This window comes from Coregonus clupeaformis, chromosome 35, assembly GCF_020615455.1.
Source record: "Coregonus clupeaformis isolate EN_2021a chromosome 35, ASM2061545v1, whole genome shotgun sequence".
Lineage (NCBI taxonomy): Eukaryota > Metazoa > Chordata > Actinopteri > Salmoniformes > Salmonidae > Coregonus > Coregonus clupeaformis.
The window spans coordinates 18,185,237-18,191,239 of NC_059226.1; the positions used below are offsets into that span (position 1 = coordinate 18,185,237).

The 6,003-nt window shown below is 44.8% G+C and overlaps 1 pseudogene; it reads left to right on the forward strand.

The window, feature by feature from the left end:
• Positions 1 to 1,141: 1,141 nt before the first annotated feature.
• LOC121570230 lies at positions 1,142 to 5,556 on the forward strand (annotated as a pseudogene).
• The last annotated feature ends 447 nt before the right edge of the window (positions 5,557 to 6,003 follow it).

Sequence of the window (6,003 nt, forward strand, 5' to 3'; positions counted from 1 at the left end):
GGTGGGAAAGTACAGGGGAACTGTGTCTATGGGTGCTGACTCGGGACAAGGTGTGATGATAACAACTTATGCCTGGCAACAGTGTGCAACAGTGAAGCGCCAAGGGGCTGGGACCAGCCTGTGCGCCAACGATAGGCTGAGTAAGTCTAAACCACGCTCAGTCTCTACTCTGATAGGCCAGCAGGGAGCGGGAACTATCTCTGTCAGAGTATTTGAAGAAGAGCCTGTAACAATGGATCAGTTCTCTGTCTGCCCTGCGTGGTATTTCAGTGAGCCCGTATACGAACCATCACACTTATCATACATACATTTTGCATATAATAAATGTAGCTTGAATTGAATACCTCTTGATCATGTTTTCTCTTATTCCAATACCAGATTTGAACTAACGCTATTTCTAACAATATGTGTGTGGGTGCGTGCGTGCATGTGCAGGTGTAGGAACTCTGGAAAATGGAGTTCAAAAGTTGAAATGCATGCCAGCTTTCCCTCATGGCCAGAGATATGTCCATGCTATGTTCACTTTCAGCCCACCATATCCAAACCATTGCATTGAGTAATACACACTCGGTTCAGGGCTATGCAGTAACCTATAGCCAGTGTTGGGGAGTAGTGAACTACATGTAGTTCAATTAGTAATTTAACTACATTTTGCAGTAGCTTGGTGGTAGTTGAACTTCATTCTAATCTAGGTGGTGTTTTCAGTAGTTGCAAAAATAAAAAGTGGGTGAAGTAGGCAAGAATTTCCTTTCTTTTTCAGCATCAGATCTGCCTAATTCTCACTTGAAACTGTTTTTGTGTTTAATGGGCTAATTTTAACATTCTGTTGACATCTGACTACAGAGTGATCAATTCTTGCAATTTGTAGTCCATGACATTTCAGATTTAGATGTGATCATTTATCACAAAGTAGTTTGGATGTAGTGAACTATTTTTCCAAAGTAACTTTAGTTAAGTAAACTATATTTTTCGTAAGGGTAGCTTTAGTGTAGCTTAACTTCGTCCAGTGAGAAGTAATTGGTAGCTTGGTTAAATATCTTCAGAGTAGCTTGTTTATAATTGACCGAGGGGGTTCAAACATGGATCTTCTGACTGACACTGACTTGATCTGTGTCACTGACTCACTGTGTTTTGGACAGAGATGCGGTATCATGTGAATGGACAGCAGCATGAGAAGCCATCACACAGGACCAACAGAGAGCCGAGGCTGGGTTACGCCAGGGTGGCCAGGGAGGTACTGGGAGGAGGACTGACCATCGACACCCTACCAGACAACATGACACACTTAGTGATGAGTGGTGCTGGGGCAGTGGTCCAACAACACACTAGTGATGTGTACATACAGTATGTCAATGGGAGATTCGCTTGTTCCAGTTGTGGTGGTAGAATACTGATCCCTGCTGGCCTTATACAAAACAATGTTGAACTGCATTAGACTGCAGAGGGTATATGGAAAAGAGTTGAACAATGTAGACTAAATCAAATTGCAATGAATAATTTCAACCTTGCTGCTGAAATTTGCAGTCCAAGACATTCAAGGATATCCTAAGGTTTCTAAAAGCGTATCCCCTTACCTTATTTAGTATGCAGCCTGCATTATTTATATTTAGTATCCCTCTCTTGTTAAACTACTATGTAATATACTGGAGACTGGAACTCAATGTAGAGTGTGTGTTTGTTTGTGTGGGCTTGCATTCAAATGTTGCTTTCATTGTTAACCCTGTTGTTCATTATAACATCTCATCTCCACCTCTCACACCATTATTGTATTTCTCCCATCCCATCCCTCAACTTCTCCTCTTTCCCTCACCTCTACTGTTTCTATAACAGGAGGACGCTGGTAGGTATTACACATGGCGTAGTTTTGGCCCTGATGACCAGCGCACAGATGAACTCTGGGTAGATCTAAACGACCTAGAGCATGGCCAAGTCAGAATGCATGGCATTTTGTCCAATACACACAGACAGGCTGCGGTGAGTGATACACACAGATACACACACACACGCGCGCGCACACATTTTATTTCCCTCCCTCTCTCTCTTCCTTGTTTTCCAGAAGGTTGCCCTCTCGTTTGACTTCCCCTTCTACGGACATTACTTGAGGCAGATTACCATAGCAACAGGAGGTACATTTCATTATTCTTCCGACACATGGCAAGATGTTCAAACTCAGATGGAGCCACTTATCATATTTCTTCCTTTATACTCCCTGCTTGTTACTTACATTAAGCCTAGAAGGAATGAAATGTAACTACCAGTTGCCACTTGCCATGCATCTCCATAGAACCCTGACCTCTGACCTTCCCCAGGGTTTATTTTCATGGGAGAGGTCACACACCGCATGCTGACAGCAACACAGTACATCGCCCCCGTCATGGCCAACTTTGACCCCAGCTTTTCCAAGGAGTCTACTGTGCAGTACCTGGACAATGGTGAGCCATAGAGTAACATTCAGACAGCTCTTGTTATTGGACTTTTGACCCTTGGTTGACCTCTGTGTGACCTATCCTGTAATGTCCCCAGGTGAGGTGTTTGTGATGCAGTGGGAGCAGGTGAGACTTTATGGGAGGGAGGCAGAGGGGGCATACACCTTCCAGGCTGCCCTGCACCTCACAGGGACCATCACCCTCAGCTACAGAGATGTGAGAGAGACTTACAACATGCACACTTATGAACCTTGTACAACACGTCTCTGATTTTAATGTATTCCATCTAAACACAGTCACACTTTTCTGTTTCTCTGTCCATTTTTCTCTACCTGTCTCTCTCGCTCTTTCAGATACCTTTGCCAGTGGAGGTGATAAGTTCTGCTGAGCACCATGTGAAGACAGGGTTATCAGATGCATTCATGGTGTACCTGCCTTCCCTTCAATCCTCAGGTTAGCAGCAAGGGGTTCCCTAACCCTAACTCACAGTTATCCAGGTTGGCAAGTCTTTGACTTTTGCTAAAATTATCTGAAACCAAATCTTTCACATAGATGCCCAACGTCGGCTCTACGAGTACCATCGGGTGGACATCGATACAACTAAGATCACCAACAACTCTGCCTTTTGAGTTCACTGCATTGCCTAGTAAGCAGCTCAAAACTATCCCTCATACAGGCCTCTCAGACATTTCATCCTCAATAACCAGTCACAGGCACAGCTTAGAGATCGTTATAATATTAATGCCACTGATGTCGCTACATAATCAAAACCCAGGTCTCTCTGTCTCTCCCTCCCTCTGTCCAGCCTGTCTGCAGCATGACAGCTGTGAACTCTGCCTCTCATTGTTATGTGGGCAGCTTGTCTCTCCCTTTTCTGTTTCCCTTCCTCCTTGTTTTGTCCCCTCTTTGTCTGTTGTATCTGTATGTGTGTTTGTCCCCATTATGTGGGTGTGTCTGGAGTGGATCGGGGGGCGTGCTCAGGATCTGCCTCTCCTGTGCAGCTGCGGGTTGTTTCCAGTGATTCCTGCCTACGCAGCTGCATCCTATTCTCTCATCAACCTGCACTACTAATTCCTGGGCATGGCTCTCCACCGGCGCCAGATCGTTGTTCTTACTAGAGCGGTAACTTGGCTCACCAGTAAAGTTATATTGTCTTTGTCTTCAGCCTGGCTTTTTACTCTCCTTAACCTGTTGTTTGTTTTGTCTTCAGTTCAGACATACCTCCCAACCTGCCTGCCTGCCTCAGCCTCTCCTTCCTCCGGAGCCGACTAGCCCACTCTGTTCCTTTTCTTCAGTTGTTTTTTGGACTAAGACAAATTGAACTTTTATTAAAATAATTTTTGTTTCTTCCACTCCCTTAGTCGTGTTTTGTTTCTCTGAGTGCTGGGTTTAACCATAGCGTAACACTCATCCAACCTAACCTCTGGCTGTACCTGGTGCAACGTCCTCCAGAGGGGAGCAGGAGAGGAGTGTAGGTCCCTATCTGAATAAAGGAGTCCTTGTTTCTTTGTGTTTGACATCTGTGTCTGTTTCAGGTGCTCAGATGGAATGGACAGACACAGGCAGGAGTGGCTGGACTACGCCTGTTCAGAAGAGGTACAATTGGACAATGTCAATGAACGTTCACATACTTTACATGTACTGTACATCAAATGTAAATCACAGTCTAAGCTTCCTCTGTTAAAACCACAATTCTCATCCATTATATGGACAGGCCGAAGATGTCACCTGTGAGGATTATTCCAGGGGGGGACCAGACAGCTCCATTGACCCTTCAGTTCCCTCAGACTCTGAGGTCCCCACTCCCCTGGGGCTCCTACTAGAAGGCCCTGCCACGGAGAGTAAGTCAAGGGTGTAAATGAGTGTGCCTGGGAGGGTTTATATCGGAGTATCAGAGTTCAACTGTGCATGCAGCAGTGTTAAACAGAGCAAGAACAATGATGCCATAGTAATGCTCTAGTGCTCAGTGTCTCTCTTTAGCCAGTGCCTACAGTAATCTGAGTGTTCTTGGAACATGCAAAGAAATTGCACAGAAATTGAGTTCAGGAAAATAACAATGGAAGCAGTTTGAGTGACTCAAACTGCTTCCATTGTTATTTTCCTGAACTCAATTTCTGTGCAATTTCTTTGCATGTTCCAAGAACACTCAGATTACTGTAGGCACTGGCTAAAGAGAGACACTGAGCACTAGAGCATTACTATGGCATCATTGTTCTTGCTCAAATTGAGTCCTAACTGCTCAATATTCAAACGGGCCTACATTTGATCTTCCTGCAGATGACACCAAATGTGTGATTCTATACAATGGTAAAGGTGGGTGGATCTTTATTTACTTTGAGCCCGAGTGGTGCAGTGGTCTAAGGCACTGCATCACAGTGCTAGCTGTGCCACTAGAGATCCTGGTTTGAATCCAGGCTCTGTCGTAGCCGGCCGCGACCGGGAGACCCATGGGGCGGCGCACAATTGGCCCAGTGTCGTCCAGGGTAGGGGAGGGAATGGCCGGCAGGGATGTAGCTCAGTTGGTAGAGCATGGCGTTTGCAACGCCAGGGTTGTGGGTTTGATTCCCACGGGGGGCCAGTATGAAAAATAAAAAAAGAATGTATGCACTCACTAACTGTAAGTCGCTCTGGATAAGAGCGTCTGCTAAATGATTAAAATGTTTAAAAAAATGTAAAATTAGTTGTGTATATGGAGCCATGTTACATGATTATGATTGTACATTGTCTCTCTTTCCTGGTTAGATGTGAAGACAGGCCCACTGAGACAACACGACGGGTCAGCTCACACAGGAGTTATAGCAGGTGTAGTAGCTGCATTGGTGCTACTCCTGGCTGTAACACTGCTGGCTCTTTACATCAACTCTCACCCCTCTACTTCCTACAGGTTAGTAACACTATCAGGGCTCACATTCAGCCAGCTCTGTCAGTCTATGTCCTGCTAAATGTAGACTTCTCCTCCCATTCTCTTTAACCTTTTAAAACAATGACCTGTATGATCTTATTTCAATAGCGACGCAACAGCTACTGGCCATCCATGAAGTTCAGGAAGCAGGGATTCCACTCCAGCTACGCAGAGATGGAGGTTGAAGGTCACGAGAAGGAGGGCATCATGGAAGCTGGCCAGTGCTGACCGGACTGAGGAGCAACTGGATGATGAGGAGATTAAAATGAGTTTGTAGGAGAGGAAGGAGAGAGTTTAGAGTTACACACACATCCCTTACTCCATTACACAAATAATGTTTTTTTGTTCATTCATTTTTTAATATTCACCTCAATATAGTCCCGGTCTTTGTTGGCTAAAAAGTGGGTGGCATTTTCAATAATTTTTGGTGGACAAAGTTTTGAACTCTTCTCTTACACATCCACGACTCAGGTTTTAGGGAAAGGGACAAGGGAGAACAGGCCACTTTTAGGCTTTGCTAGAATGTCTTTGTTCACTATGGGTGTGGATGAGTTCCAAGTTTCTCAGCAGGTACGGATTGCTATCTCACCATTTACCACACACCTCCATGGGACATGTAACTGGAATAAACTGTGATACATTATGACTATCAACATCCATGGAAAAAAACACTAT